We start from the raw sequence: 16,560 nt of genomic DNA, 5'->3' as shown, positions 1-16,560 counted from the left end.
ATTCCTTGTCTTTGAAGGGCTTTTATTACTGCTGAAGTTTTAACAAAATCAAAAACTTTCTCATAATATATAAATGCCATAAATAGTGGTTTGTCATACTTTTGATTTTTCCATAAGCTGGTTAATTACATAGAAATGGTCAGCTGTTGAATAACCACTTTTAAAGCCTGGCTGCTCTCTTGGTTGATGAATGTCTTGCTGTCCTTCTATTCGGTATAATATGATCTTTGTAAACGTTTTTTATATTAGTGAGAGTTAACTTATTGGGCAGTAATTTTTCAGGTCTTTTATGTCTCCTTTCTGGTGAATTAGTATAATGATAGAGTTTTTCCAAGCTGTAGTTATAGAGCATTCTTGCATACATTATGTGTAAAGTACTGCAAGTTTTACTATTATGAAATCTCCTCCATATATTATTAAATCAATTGTTATTCCATCTCTTTCCATGTTTTTAAAGGTTTCTTTGCTTCTTCTATTATTACTTTTGGTGCCAGCTCAGGTATTTCCTTATTTCTATTGGCAAAGTTATTTTTTATATCACTATTGTATATCAATGTATAGAAATCCTCTGCAATTTTTATCACTTCATCCTAACAAGGATTTGCACCTATGCTTTTAGGGTTGGATGTAGGGTGACTGTGTGACTGTGTGTATTTGTATCTGGGTGTATTCACCAAACGACTTTTTCCCTTATAGTTCTGAACTTGTCATATGGGATGCAGTTGCGACTCAATACATTCGACGCCTACCATGTACATATTTCAGTGTAAAAGTTTAGCTCCCTTGAACAGAGCTTCATTGCAGTATCGACGGTCTAGGTAAATTACACGGGGTCTCTTTTAGATACAGCAGTAATAGAGGGTACAATTAGTAAAGGAAAATAGTAAAATTTAGGTAACGAATCTTGTGCACTAGATTCTTAGTTCATTCGCAATTTAATGAATTTCAAGTTGATTCGTATTCAGACTTTTTTCATCTCTTGTTGCGCACAATGTAAAGCTAAATATGTTACATGACTGTGATTCAGTTCACGTAGATATTTTTACGAAAATATTTTCCTTGATGAATTGGCATGCAGAGAGAGAGAGAGAGAGAGAGAGAGAGAGAGAGAGAGAGAGAGAGAGAGAGAGAGAGAGAGAGAGAGCTGCTACACTAAGAGAACGATCAAGAGAGGCAAACCTGGAGCAAATTCTGGTTGGGGTATATGCACCAGAGAGAGAGAGAGAGAGAGAGAGAGAGAGAGAGAGAGAGAGAGAGAGAGAGAGAGAGAGAGAGAGAGAGAGAGAGAGTTGCTACACTAGAGAACGATCAAGAGAGGCAAACCTGAAGCAAATTCTGGCTGGGGTATATGCACCAGAGAGAGAGAGAGAGAGAGAGAGAGAGAGAGAGAGAGAGAGAGAGAGAGAGAGAGAGAGAGAGAGCGAGAGAGAGAGAGAGAGAGCAACTGGGAATCCAAAAATCGATCGGGTGTCCAAAGCTAAGCTGAGGCGTCAGTCTATTTTTAGTCGTCATCGGAGCTTTTTCCCCGGGACTGAGTTTTGACTCAAATGGCCGCCTCTCACCGGCATAACTTCTCGCTTTCTCTTTCATCTATATCAGTATAAGATCTCTTAACCACGCTTTTATTCTTTCCTTTATTTTTCCTTCTATTTTCTGCTCGTGTAAGCCTTTGGCAACCTCCAGATCGGCACGAGAGACTGGAAACTTTGAGTTCTTGCGTGGGTGTCTGACCGAGTTCTTAATGCCATGATTTGGGAGGAAGAAGAAGTAAAAGAAATAAAGTCGTTAGGAATTGCTAATTACCGAGAGTGCTGCAAGGCGGGGAATCTTCTCTGAAAATTCACCTTTTCATTTTTAATTGGTTTTAGTTCGATTTGGAAAACCTGGAGAGCATTTTAAACTGTCTTTTTTGGAAAGTGATTATTTCTCCTCATTGTGAAATGGAAATTATGGGATAATTGCTTTTCTAAATTACTTCTTTGTTTTCTTCTTTCACTGCTGATAAGGCCATTGTTATCCAGTATCTTCTCATACATTTGTGCAATTATGATCAATTCTTAAGATTCCCTCTCCTACCAAGCTTGGACCAATAACCGCCATGCAATGGCAGTTGATGACTCATCAAGCCGTGAGTCTGTCTTGTCTACTTGTCAATCTGTTAGCATAGTTACGAGCAAAAGTTGACTTTCACGAAACTTATCAGTAACCTTCGTTGGGCAACTCTTCCAGATGATTAATTTCGTTGATTACTGATGATACTATGATGATATTTGAGATCAGAGACACATTAGAATCCCCATCAATATCTATTGAAAGTTTTCCTGCTTAAAGAAATCACCGTTTGTATATTTTCACTGACTTTCATCCAAATACGTTCATCCGTTCCCGAGATATTTGTTAAAACAGAAGCAAAACAGAAAGAAATAATCTTCCTTAGGTGATGCTGGAGGCATCTAATTTTTGAGTTAGTTTTTCGAGCATCCATGAAGTTTTATTGATGACTAGTGTATGCGACCCGTCAAAATATCTAGATATGCAGGCACACGCAGTGTACCTCCTAGGGTATCCTCTCTCACCAGGGTATGACTAAACTCTCTACCCCCTACCCGAGAGATCGGGTAGTTATACGTCTGGAAATCCCTCTAGCGTGACCATATATATATATATATATATATATATATATTATATATATATATATATATATTATATATATATATATATATATCCTGTATATATATATATATATATATATATATATATACATATATATATATCCTGTATATATATATATATATATATATATATATATATATATATATATATATATATATATATATACTGTATATATATAAGGTAGTAGGTTGGCCAGGGCACCAGCCGCCCGTTGAGATACTATCACTAGAGAGGTATTGGATCCTTTGACTGGCCAGACAGTAATGCATTGGATCCCTCTCTCTGGTCACGGCTTATTTTTTCTTGCCTACACTTACACAGAATAGTTTGGCCTATTCTTTACATATTCTCGTCTTTCCTTGTACATCTGACAACAATGAGATACTTAACACATCTTCACCCAAGGGGTTAATTACTGTACTGCAATTTGTTCAGTGTACTTTCCTCTTGGTAAGGGTAGAAGAGACTCTTCAGCTGTGGTAAGCAGCTCTTCTAGGAGAAGGACACTCCAAAATTAAACCACTGTTCTCTAGTCTTGGGTAGTGCCATAGCCTCTGTACCATGGTCTTCTACTGTCTTGGGTTGGAGTTCTCTTGCTTGAGGGTACACTCAGGCACACTATTCTATCTTATTTTTTATTTTATTTTTTTTTCTTCCTCTTGTTTTTTTGAAATGGTGTGTTGGGCAGGCTTAATAGAAGGGCCATGGATGCCTGGTGGTTTATCAAGAGGTTGTCTTTTCCTTTTTCTGATTATTTTTCTTCTCAAAACCATCCTTACTGTCCTCCCTTCAGTTGAAGTGGCTATCTTGGAGGGTATTTAGCCTTGCATGGTGTATCGGCTCCTCCATGTTGACCAGTTTTTCCGACTTTTTACTATAGTCTATGGGTATCATCAATCACTTTGTTTATAATTCTGTACGTATGGTTTTTGTTATAATTCTTGTTAATCTAGTTTTTAAGTATGTTGTCTCTTTTTTATTTCTATTAATTCTTATGCTGTCTGGAGACATTGAGCGAAATCCGGGACCAATACGTCCTAGATTTCGTCAATGTCGTCTTCTGTATTGCAATATTCGTGGTCTTCATGCAAATATCCAAGACCTTACAGTTGCGTCCAGACAGTATGATATTCTTTTGTGCTCAGAAACTTTGGTTTCTAATATGAGGCACTCATCTGAGCTCCTTATAACTGGTTTTAAGAAGACAATAATGTTGAAACGTGATGCCATCCATAGGGCCAGGGGAATGGCGGTGTATATTAGGACCGAGTACCCTGCTTCTCATAAGTCCTGCTATCAATGTGGATGTCATGAGATTCAGGTAATAAAAGTTTATGGCAGGCATAACAACTTTTATTTGTGTTCGATCTACCGGAATCCAGACATAGATGATTCTATCTTCGATTGTCTTCTTAACATTATGGCTAAGATACAAGAAGATGATAGAAAGGCTTCTTTTGTCTTTGTTGGTGATTTTAATGCTCACCATAGGGAGTGGTTAAGTTCTATCTCTCCTACCGATCGCCATGGCTTAAGAGCTTTAGACTTTGCCTCTGAATCAGGCTGTGAGCAAATCATAAATGAAGCTACTCACAGGTCTGGTAATTGCTTGGACCTCGTATGCACCGACTCCCCTGGCGTTATAACTAGTAAGGTTGGTTCTCCAGTCGGGACATCTGATCATACCTTGATTTCATTCGTAGTGATGACTGAGCAGCCTGTCCCTGATGTATCATACTCTTGTAAAACTTATATGAAATCCCAAGCAGACTGGAATGGGATTTTGCATGATCCTTTGTGCTTGAATTGGTCACAATTATATAATAGTGTAGATCCTGTTGTCCCTTTGAATGTGAATCTAGTCAACATAATTAATAGGCGTATCCCTTCTCGTATGCTAAGGTACCGAGTGAAGGACAAACCGTGGTTCACTGATGATTGTAGACGGGCTTATTTGGAAAAGCAGGAGGCTTATCATCTTTGGAAAGGTAACAGATCAGATTTGACCTGGAATAACTATATTCAGCTTCGAGCTTTTGCTCAGAGAGTTTATGCCTCAACTGAAAAGGAATACAATTTAACCATAAAAGAAACCCTTTCTGGTACAACTCAGGAACAGAAATGGTGGTCTACCCATAAATCTGCACTCTTTGGTGTTGATGCAACAGTGCCTCCTTTACTTAAACCAGATGGCTCAGTCACTTACTGTCCAAGGGATAAGGCAACCCATTTGGCTGATGTTTTTGACAGTGAACAGAGTAATGAAAAACTTGAACTTCCTCATTCTTGTTTTCCTGAGGATAAACTAAGTAATTTAGGTTTTCAATCTCGTGAAATTATAGCTCTGTTGATGGACCTTGATGCTTCTGGAGGTGTAGACCCAAATGGTATTTTTCCTTTGTTTTTTTATAAAGACAGCAGATTTCTTAGCTCCAAAGTTATCTGTTATTTTGCGTAAGTTAGCAAGAAGCGGAGATTTTAGCACTTGTTGGAGAATTGTTAATGTTACTCCTCTATGTAAATGTGTTTGTGGTAGCTCAAGTCCCACTGATTACCGCCCAGTTTCCATAACTCCCATATTATCTAAAGTTTTTGAACGTCTTCTGGCAAAACTTCTTGATAGGTTTGCTGAAGGTAATCCTCTATTCCCTAGTTTGCAATTTGGTTTTCGTAAAGGCCTTGGAGCATGTGATGCCCTTCTTACAATCTCCAGTGCTGTACAGAAATCCATTGATTATGGTCAGGAAGTTCGTATGATTGGCCTTGATTTTAGTGCTGCCTTTGACCGTGTTAATCATGAGGCCCTTGTTTTCAAACTGAAACAGTTGGGAGTGGGTGGGTTGTTTCTTAGCATTATTATTGATTTTTTAAGTAATAGATCTCAAAGAGTTGTTGTTGATGGGCACCATAGTGATTATAGGAATGTGATATCCGGTGTTCCACAGGGTAGTGTTCTTGGCCCATTACTTTTCATACTATATACACATGACATGTGGTTTGGCCTAGAAAACAAGCTTGTTGCATATGCAGATGATGCTACTCTCTTTGCTTCAATTCCATCCCCTGAATGTAGATCTAGGGTTGGTGAATCCCTTAATAGAGATTTAGCTAGAATTAGTGCATGGTGCAAATTATGGGGTATGAAGTTGAATCCTAACAAAACTCAAAGTATGATTGTAAGTAGGTCAAGGACGGTGGCTCCTCAACATCCGGATCTCAGTATTGATAATGTTTCTTTAAATATGTATGACTCTTTCAAAATTTTAGGTGTGATTCTCGACAGTAAATTTACTTTTGAGAAACATATAAGGTCTCTGTCTTCTTCAATTGCACAAAAAATAGGCTTATTGAGAAATTCTTTCAAGATTTTCGGTGATCAATCTATTCTGAAGAAGTGTTTTAATTCTTTCATTCTACCTTGTTTTGAGTATTGTTCTCCTGTTTGGTCTTCAGCTGCTGATTCTCATCTTAATTTGTTGGACAGAAACTTACGGTCTATTAAATTTCTTATTCCTGATCTAGATATTAATCTCTGGCACCGTCGTTCAATTAGTTCATTATGCATGTTGCATAAGATTTTTCATAACTCTGACCATCCTTTACATTCAGATCTCCCTGGACAATTCTATCCTGTTCGTAATACTAGGCAGGCAGTTAATTCTAATAGCCAGGCCTTCTCCATCACGAGGCTCAATACTACGCAGTACTCTAGAAGTTTTATTCCAGCTGTTACCAAGTTGTGGAATGATCTTCCTAATCGGGTGGTTGAATCAGTAGAACTTCAAAAGTTCAAAGTTGGAGCAAATGCTTTTGTGTTGACCAGACGGACATGAGTCTTTTATAGTTTATTTATGACATATTTGTTTTTGATGCTGTTAATAGTTTATATATGACATGTCTATTTTGACGTTGTTACTGTTTTTAGAATGATTTATTGTTAATTTGTTCTCTTCATTTATTTATTTCCTTATTTCCTTTCCTCACTGGGCTATTTTTCCCTGTTGGAGCCCCTGGGCTTATAGCATCTTGCATTTCCAACTAGGGTTGTAGCTTGGATAGTAATAATAATAATAATATATATATATATATATATATATATATATCTTGCTCTTTTTCATATTTTTGTGTTAGTTTTTCGAGTATCCATAAAGAATTATTGATAAATTGTCTTGATCAAATATATATTGACCACATTTAAAAGGTATTGACATCATCGTATTAGAAAGTGAGAAAGTGAAAGAACGTGTAATCATAAAGTGCCTTCGATAATAACGACTACTAAATCTCTAATTGTTAAAGTTCATTCTTGTTTAAAGTTTCCAACTCTTTATTGTATCTTTAATTTAGCCTATTTTCTTAACCTTACTAATTCTACTTATCTTTTAATTCTCTGCATAATCCTTCGCTTGCATTCTTTTCCCGAATTTACTTCATTTATCTACTGCTCTTCTAATTATTTCCCTATTTGCAGTCATTCAATTTCTTCTCCCTCTATTCTTTCATCTCTTTAAGAGTTCGTTTTCTATTTCCTTCTGTGTCAAAGAATCCTTTTCCTAATGGCACCTTCTCACAAGACTTCTCGTTTCTCATTCCGTCCGCCTCTCGTATTTCCTCATCGGCACTCTCTCAGCACACTTGACCTTACCGTCTAAAAGGCCTTTCTTCTAGGAACAAGGAGTCGGTGCCCTTTGAAGAGGACCCTTCGACTTGGGAACTCTCTGCTGGCTCTCTCTCTCTCTCTCTCTCTCTCTCTCTCTCTCTCTCTCTCTCTCTCTCATTGGCTAATTATTCGATTTTGCGAAAGGTATGTATTCACCCTTGTCGTCATTTATTTATTTGTTTGCTTGGCTGCGAGCATCTTTACACGAAAACTAATGTACCGATTTTGACCAAACTTCGTAGTCATGGTGGGTACGACCCAAGGATAAACTTGTAACAGTGGTAGCATGTTTGCCTAGCATTCGCATGGCGGCAGACCGATCCTAGCCCGGGACCATGGGTTTAAACTGTTTCGCTGGAGAGGCCAGTGCTGTGTTTGAGCACCACAATGGGGTGGTGGGCTTGCCTGGCTGTCGTTCTGGTGAACATCTATTCTGATGAAACTGTATCTGAAATCAGAGATCTTTAACCGTTAAAGGTACATCTACGCAGCAGTACTTTCAAAATAATCGCAAATAACAAATACCTTGTTAGTTTTTGTTTGTTTCTTTTCTGTTTGTGAACATCATTACGCAAAAACTACTGAGGCAATGTGGGATATAACCCAAGGATAGAACCATTAGATTTTGAATAAAATACATCTAAGTTCAAGTACGCAGAGGAGTAAGAACAAAATAAGACTGTAATTCTATAACTAAAAAAATAATTCTATTAATGGCGACAGAAAAATGGAATTTTCATATTGCTCAGGGTGAGAATTATTCTTTTCTTAATAACTTTTGTCTCATAATCCTTCTGGAAAGACTAAAGTCTCGTCCATTTCCAAAGCAAACGAATTATATAAATTTGAAGTCCAATTATATGGATAGACATTTCATCTCATGTTGTAGCGTATTTACGTCCTCTTAATTCAATGTGGGTTGTTTATCGTAACTGTCAACAACAAAAAATTGTATCATCTCCCATCTACGATTATTCTTTTCTGACAATTTAAGTGACACTCATTAACATGCTAAAATGAGATGGTTGAAAACTACATTTTATCACATTATTATAGACGAAGGATATTTCTGATATATTTATTCTTCTAAATCTCAAAAGGCACCTATTACCTCCTAATACCACAGTAAAAAGATTACAATGGACCTAATTAATGTAATTTTATACGTATCTCGAAGATACAACTGGAGACATGGAAGTCAAAATAGGATGAATTGAAATATACATTATGATTTTAGTCTTGACCAGCACATAGATAAGCTATAGCAATCTATGGCTGGGGAATCGAATCTCCAATTGGGGAATAAATGATTCTTCTAGTGAAAGGTATTATTATTATTATTATTATTATTATTATTATTATTATTATTATTATTATTATTATTATTATTATTATTATTATTATTATTAAAATTTTAGATCAGTCAGTTTCACAACAAAGGGATGCCAGAGATTGGTCGAAAGAGGAAACAAAGTTAACTGGATCTATTTTATGAGTGAGCTTTTGATACTGATGGATAAGTTAAATTTTGCGGGCGTAAATTGGAATTCACAGTTTTATTAATTATTATTATTATTATTATTATTATTATTATTATTATTATTAAAGCCAAACTCTAAATTATTTATATTGTTATTAATCTTATCTTTATTATAATTGATATTTAAGCCAAACTCGAAATTCTTTTATTATTATTACTATTATCATTATTATTGTTAGGTCTAGTATGATATAATTGTTTTATTTTTGTCTAGGATGCAAATAGTATATACTGAATCAATAAATCCAAATTGGGAATACAAAATCATATGAAAAAAATTCCCCAATTAACGCACCAGTAATAAACAAACAGTCAATGATCTGACCAATAGTTAATCACAACGATTTACTTATCCCTCCCCACCCCGCAGTACCAACATCATCCCATACATTCACCCCCATCCCCCCAGTACCAACATCACCCCATACATCCCCCCTCCTCCCTACACCCCTCCGTAACTATCTCCTTCAAATGTTTACAAACATTTTTATGGCATCGGCTTGGCAGGGAGAGAGATCGGTTTGCCGATTATTCCCTTTGTGGCGGTGGGAGCTTAATAGACCTATAACTATCGATTTTTGTTTCTTTTCTTTGGAACTGGGACGCCTTGGGGCACATGAGTTATGGTCAAGGAAGCTTTCCTTTTTTTAGAAGTTTTGCGTTTAGATCTGCATTTTGTTTGTTTACTTATTTAATCATTTATTCATTTCTTTATTTATTTGTGTTTATCATTATGATTTTTAATAGGAATTCGTTACAGCTTTTTAGGTGTCCTCATATACATATTTGTTGAATTTCAGACAGACCTGTGCAGGTAGACCAGGTTGTGGTAGCCAATGTGGTAACGTCCCTGACTGGTGAACGCCAATCTGGGGTTCGAGTCCCACTCAATATCGTTAGTTCGTTTGGTCGCTACAACCTCACCATCCTTGTGAACTAAGGATCGGGATTTTGGGGAGCCTATAGGTCTATCTGCTGAGTCATCAGCAGCCATTGCCTGGCCCTCCTTGGTTGGAGAGGAGGCTTGGGCGCTGATCATATATATATATATATATATATATATGGTCAGTCTCTAGGACATTGTCCTGCGTGATAGGGCAATGTAACTGTCCCATGCCTGTCATTCATGAGCGGCCTTTAAACCTTTAAACCTGCTTTTATCGGTGTAAGATGCAAGTCTATCTTTTCGTATTATTCAAACCCATTTAATTTCTTTTCTCATTCCATTTGGATTTTCCCAACCAACATGTTTTAAATTGTGGCGGGCGATTGTTCATCCCTTGGACCTTTACATTTTTGAACGTTTAAAGTTCGCTCATGAATGGCAGAGGCAAGGGACGGTGACATTGCCATAGCTAGCAGGACAATACCTTTGAGACTAACACTATACATATGGTCAACGCCCAAGCTCCCTCTCCAGCCAAGCTAGGACCAGGGATGGCTAGGCAATGGCTGCTGATGACTCAGTAGGCAGACCTATAGACTCCCCCAAACACGGCCTCCTTAGCTCACAAGGATGGTGAGGTTGCCCAAGTAGGGAGGTTTCCAATAGGCCACCACAATTGAAAAAATAGTTTTGGTTGTTTTTGACACAGTAAATAAAGCGAGCTAAATAGTGCTTACTTTTTTTTTTGCGAACTTCCCTCAAATTAGTCTTATTCTACTCATTCCATAACTACTTTTATCAACTACTGTTCTTTAGATAATAGTCTTGCCTAATATTACGTACATTCGAACACAGGTGTACCTGGTATACCTCGTTCTAAGGAAGTGTACCCAGCCACACTCTCACTGAGCAGCGAGTTCCTGATTTTACCTCTGGCAACCACCTTTGTCATTTTTCCCTACACTATCTGTTCGGTTACTCGCCGCGAAGTAAGGGTGTATCAGGATGCACTACTTAGTAGCTAGGTGTACTAACTCCTGTGTCCAGCTGTACACAGGAGTATGATTTTTTCCCGAATTTTATCATGTTATTTAACTGCAATTATGGTGTAATCCTATTGAATTCAGGCTGTGGTAATATAGTGGAATTGTTGGTCCTACTAACGACTGGATATATTTCACTGAGGCTAAGAAATCCGTATGCTGCTCATCAGAAGCCATTGCCTGGTCTTCCCTGGCCATAGCGTAGGTAGAGAGGTTAGGAAGTTAATCATGGGTGTGTGCTTACGTTCGATTTCTTGGACATTGTGCAACTTTGAAAAAAAAACTAAAACATTGCAACTATAGACCATTGTTTCTTAGATATTTTTCTTGTCCATTTAAAAACTTCGGATATATTGCTTATTGCAATTACATTATTCGCTTTGAAATGTATTCCAACGCTCTCCACACCCTCAATTCCTTACGCAAACTCCTAGGGGAATTTGAGAAGATTATCACTGTAAATCCTCCTTATCACGCTATCATACCCTTTCGAGACATCTAAAATTAACAGAAACCTCTAAGATGGGGGAATTCGATATGGTGTGGAGTGAGGTTGGGACTGAGCTCACGGAAGTTACAAGTGAATCCCCCATTCCAATTCCAGTACCCCCTCCCCTTATCGAATCCCCCTTCCCTAATCTTCCCAATCGTTCGATGGGGGTAAATCAAGTAGCTTCCGAAAAAGTTTGAGCGCTAAATGAAGTCATCGCATGCACGATGAGAGCGGTGAAGGGGTAGGGGGAAATTGGGGGTAAGGATTAAGGGGGGTTAGGGTAAACTCATACTACCACCTCGGAAGACCCCATCAATTGATATGGTAATTCGAACCAGCGTAGCCGACGCTGACTCAACACAAAGAACCTTAAATACAAGACACACGTATGCTGTTTATTTAAACATCTTCGAACTAACTCTCTTCTTTTCTTTTGCAACGAAAAGACGAAGTAGAGACGAAGGATAGTAGGCAAAAGATGCCTTATCCCCGATTGGCCAAAGAAAGTGTACAGTCCATTAAGAACAGCCCTGATTGCTGATGCTGATAATAACCTATCTCGGGATGGGACTGTTCTTCATTGCAAAGCCATTAGGGGAACATTCGTATTCATTGCATTCTGATTGCCTCGTTCTGGCTTACATTACCATTTTTTATCTTTTTTTTTATACTTTGGTAACTGTGACAGTTTCATTCCGGTTTTATTTATCTTTTTTCTATGGGCTGTTTATAGTTGTTATTTTCGTTTCATTTCAGTAGAAAAACGTTTAAATCGACTATATATAATAGCAAAATGATAACTACATTTCTCTTTAATTTTGTATCATAAGAGGAAAATATGGGGCTTAAGCCAAGTACTAATAAGTGAACAAGAAAACGAACTTTATTGTCTTAATTATCTTTATTTTTGCCATCTCATAATCCTTCAACTAAATGGTAGCCTATAGTGAACGTTCATGCCTGGCGATCTTCTGGACTAGGGTTCGAGAACCGCTCAAGCTCGATGGTTTCTTGTAGTGTCTGTAACCACACCATGCTTGTGAGCTAAGGATTGGGGGATTTGTAGAGCCTATAGGATTACCTGCTGAGCCATCAGCAGGATTGTATACATTCATGCATACATACACACAACAACAACAACAACAAAAAATGCAGCTGTTTCTAGTCTACTGCAAGACAAAGGCTTCAGACATGTCTTCATTCATGTCTGCGGTTTGGCCAGTTTTCATCACCACGCTGGCCAACTGCGGATTGATGATGGTAGAAACTTGCCTGATCGTTCACAGCAAGCAAACCTAATATGGGTGGCCGTAGCAAATACTGTATATATATATATATATATATATATGCACACACGTATATTGTACACACGCGCTAACATATGATAATTTTATCACTAACACACTCCAGAATGTTAGTAGCAGAGTGGATTAGATATTAAATGGCATTTGTGGCTTGTTTGAAAAAAATAAATAAAATCACGATTATTAGTGATAAAGTTATCATATGTGCGTGCGTCGGTGAAATATACGTGTATATACGTATATATTGTATATATTGATATATATATATATATATATATATGTGTGTATATACATATATGTGTATATATATACATATATATATATATATATATATATATAGCCTATATATACATTTTCTGTGATCAATCTATTCTGAAGAATTGTTTTAATTCTTTCATTCTACCTTGTTTTGAGTATTGTTCTCCTGTCTGTTCTTCAGCTGCTGCTTCTCATCTTAATTTGTTGGACAGAAACTTACGGTCTATTAAATTTCTTATTCCTGATCTAGATATTAATCTTTGGCACCGTTGCTCAATTAGTTCATTATGCATTTGCATAAGATTTTTCATAATTCTGACCATCCTTTACATTCTGATCTTCCTGGAAAATTCCATTCTGTTCGTAATACTAGGCAGGCAGTTAATTCTAATAGCCAGGCCTTCTCCATCATGAGGCTCAATATTACACAGTATTCTAGAAGTTTTATTCCAGCTGTGACTAAGTTGTGGAATGATCTTCCTAATCGGGTAGTTGAATCAGTAGAACTTTAAAAGTTCAAAGTTGCAGCAAATGTTTTTATGTTAAACAGGCTGACATAAGTCTTTTTATAGTTTATATATGGCATATCTGTTTTGACGTTGTTACTGTTTGTAGAATGATTTATTGTTAATTTGTTCTCATCATTTATTTATTTCCTTTCCTCACTGAGCTATTTTTCCCTGTTGGAGCCCTTGGGCTTATAGCATCTTGCTTTTCCAACTAGGGTTGCAGTTTCGCTGGTAATAATAATAATAATAATTATATATGTATATACACATATATAACTAAGTATACTGTATACATACATACATATATATATATATATATATATATACACAAATACACATGTATATATACATAGGTATTCATATATATATACACACACACACTTATATATATACAGTATATATATATATATATATATGTGTGTGTGTGTGTGTGTGTGTGTGTATACATTATATACAGTATATATGAATTATTTAAGAAATCTCCAATGTAAATAGTAATTCAAAGTATATGTTTTCATGTATAAGAAATTGACAGATTTTTTCGCAGACCTTTCAAGGAAAACCAAAGAACCTACATTAGCGAACGCTCTTTGACGATATTTACTTATATGTCGCTGCATATTTACGATCTTTTGCTACACAACTAAGTGTCAATCACTTCTTTCCACACATATCAGCTCTGTAAATGGCAATCTGTCCGTCTGTCTGTCTCTGTCACCACATAGTCATTAGGAAAACAATAGACCCTAGATCGGAGAGAGAGAGAGAGAGAGAGAGAGAGAGAGAGAGAGAGAGAGAGTCTTGAGTGGAATATTGCGGGCAGACACCGTCAAATTGGCCCTGGGGGAAAATTTGGGTGTTTGATATGTGGATCCCGTTGTCTGTTTTGACACGCAGTCTCAGTCTTCCTTTCCATTCTCAATAAAGAAGAAGCGATTCCACCTATTGGGACACTTATTTGATCAGTATACTGTAGGTGAAACCATGAATGGATTTTATGGCAAGTAATCGTAATAATCAAACTGTTTTCTTGCGGATAACGTGATGTACAATAAAGAAAAGACACTAATAAAAACATAAAATAGTTTTTCACACAAAACTAGGTTGATCTGTATTAACTTTTATGCGTATACCTATATTCAAACACGTTTACGTACATACAAATTTATGTCTGTATATATATATATATATATATACTGTATATATATATATATATATATCTATATATATGTATATATATATATATATATATCTATATGTATAGATGAGTATATATATATATATATATAGTATATATGTATAGTATATATATATATTTATAATATATGTGTATAATCTCTCTCTCTCTCTCTCTCTCTCTCTATATATATATATATATATATGTTAGGCATGTATGTGGGCTTCTGTATGTGTATATCTATATATTTAGACATATATGCATGTATATATATGCATATATATATATATATATATATCAGTAGGAAAAATAAAGAAAGCATATTGAGAGGGATAAAAAGTGGCAAAGTAACAGGAGAAGATGGCCTAATAATTGATTTAATAATATCTGAACTTAACACGAAACGTCTGCAAGAATGCCTCATATCTACAATTTGGCAAAACTTTATCTTATACTAATTCACAAAAAAGGGAGTTTATTTTCAGTGTTATATGAAATATTTATAAAGATCATATTAGGCAGATTATAAAGACAGCTAGACTTTTATCAACCAAGAGAGCAGGCAGGCTTTAGAGGTGGGTATTCAACAACTGACCATTTATGGACTATGAGAAAGTTTTTTATTCTGTTAAAATATCAGCAGTAATGAAAGCCCTTCAAAGATAAGGAATAGATACTATTATGTTAGAATACTTGAAAATATGTATACAGGAAGTACAGCAATCCCAAAACCGCATAAAGATAGTATAAAAATTCCGATTAAGAAAGGAGTTACACAGGGAAACCTCATCTCTCCTAGATTATTCACAACATTTCTAGAAAAGGTTTTTAAAAATTTTGATTGTGAAAATATAGGAATTACCATAAATTGGGGGAATACCTTATCACCTTAAGAATTGCAGATGAAATAGTTGTGTTTAGTGAAATATGGGATGAATGACAAAGTATGATAGAAGATTTGAATAGAGAAACCAGAAGTCTAGTACTGAAAAATGAATATGAATAAAACTAAGATAAAGTTCAATGAAAACAAAGAGAGACAACAAACAAGGGTTATGTAAGAACCTCTAGAGATTATTAATCAATATACGTACTTAGGACAGTGTTTTCCCAGGGCATGAAACTGAAATTAAAATAAGGATTACCATGGGATGAAGACCTTTTCTTAAATAAAAGGAGATTAGGAAAACGTAAGTGCCCCTTTTTCTAAAAAGAATAGTGTTTAATCATATGGATTAAATAATAAGGCATGAAAACATAAGCTAGTGATTGCTCAAAGAGCTAGGGAAAGAATAGTGAACGAAATAACAATAAGAGACAGAAAAGGAGCAACATGAATACGTAGATACCGAGATCATGAAATTATATGAAGTCTGAAAAAAAAAAAAAAATGAATCTCAAAGTTCTCATTTATCGATACTTCGTAATTAATTTCAGTTTCAAATATTTTTATCTTAAACTTCCTCCATCATAGACTTTTAATGGAAATTATAATTTTATAGTTCTACCAATGTACTCTTGACGAATAATCACATAAAAAAGTGATTCGAAACACATGGCAACACCAAATATTAAATGGAGAAACGTAAATTCAGTTTTCATCTTATCCTGAAACTTGCCTGAAGGTCTTAGACACCACTAATATATTTTATGGCAATTGTAAACGTGAAGTAACATAATTAGAAACCATATATACAGTATATGTATATATATATATATATATATATGCGTGTGTCTCCGTGTCTGTGTGTGTGTACAGCATCATGATTGTCAGGCGTTACTAGTCCACTGTAGAACAAAGGCTTCAGACATATCCTAGCGGTAGTGTCACTTTAACTTTCTGTATATATATATATATATATATATATGTATATATATATGTATATACAGTATATATATATATATATATATATATATATTATATATACATATATATATATAATTCTGAGTTGGAATAACTTAATGTTGTGAAAATGTTTGTGTCACCATGATCTGCAAAACTGTACTAGTCAGGGTC

At 35.7% G+C, this 16,560-nt stretch overlaps 1 protein-coding gene across 1 annotated transcript in view; it reads left to right on the top strand.

Moving 5' to 3' along the window:
* Window positions 1–16,560, top strand: part of LOC137650854 (vesicular glutamate transporter 1-like) — a 407,643-nt gene that overhangs the window by 179,311 nt on the left and 211,772 nt on the right. The gene's annotated exons all lie outside the window — the stretch shown is intronic.

The sequence above is a fragment of the Palaemon carinicauda genome, chromosome 12 (genome assembly GCF_036898095.1).
Source record: "Palaemon carinicauda isolate YSFRI2023 chromosome 12, ASM3689809v2, whole genome shotgun sequence".
NCBI lineage: Eukaryota > Metazoa > Arthropoda > Malacostraca > Decapoda > Palaemonidae > Palaemon > Palaemon carinicauda.
This window is presented reverse-complemented; position numbering and strand designations above follow the sequence as displayed.